The sequence below is a fragment of the Orycteropus afer genome, unplaced genomic scaffold (genome assembly GCF_000298275.1).
Source record: "Orycteropus afer afer isolate SDZICR_OR568_19922 unplaced genomic scaffold, OryAfe1.0 scaffold00739, whole genome shotgun sequence".
Taxonomy (NCBI): Eukaryota; Metazoa; Chordata; class Mammalia; order Tubulidentata; family Orycteropodidae; genus Orycteropus; species Orycteropus afer.
This window is the reverse complement of record NW_006922326.1, coordinates 259,289-260,127: the sequence shown is the minus strand read 5'-3', so window position 1 is coordinate 260,127 and position 839 is coordinate 259,289.

Sequence of the window (839 nt, the reverse complement as noted above, 5' to 3'; positions counted from 1 at the left end):
CGCCTCACTTCGCTACACGGGCGGCGGCCCCACCTCCTTGTCCTCCCAAGTCAGCGTTTGCGCCTGCGCTTTGCAGTGGATTGGGCCGGTTATCGTCGGCCCACTCGGTAAAAGCCGCTTCCTGCCCCCCTGTTCTCTGTACTGTTTCAGGCCCATCTCTTTCACAAAGACTCAAAACCGCACACCATCTCTCCTCAAATCTGAAACTAACCTTTCTAGCTCTGAACCGGCTTATATTTTGCCCTCTGTGGGGCAAAAGGGGAATTTGGGAATCTCTTCCGTCCCCTCCCCCCACCAGGTTGGCTCTGGCTCCGCCTCTCACCCACCAGCCGGTTTGCGCCTGCGCCCTTGGGGCGTGATTAGCCCGCCAAACCAAGCCTCTCCCAACTCGAAGGCAGCGGCGGTGTGGCGTCGTCTATGGCTGGCTGCACACCGTGAGCGGTGTTTTAGACCCTGCTCAACAGCAGTGAGGTTTTTTTTTTTTTTTGCATCCTATCAAGCCAGGCCCATCTCTTCCACAAAACCTTGCCCTTGATTGGCTTTCACTGCCTCCAGTGACTGGCTTTCCGCCATCGTGTGTGACTAGCCTCCTGCCATTGCTGTGAGGTGAACAACTGCCATCGTCCATGAGTGGCCTCCCGCCCTCAGGACTGTTTAACACACTGCTTATCGTTCCAGGCCCATCTCTTCCATAAAGCCTTGTGCTTGACTGGACTCCGCCCTTGGCACTTTTTTAGACCCTCTTATCTGGTAGCATAGTGCCTAAGGCACTTGACTGCTAACCAGAAGGCTGGCGGTTCAAACCCACCAGCCACTCCTCGGAAGGAAGGTTGGGCAAT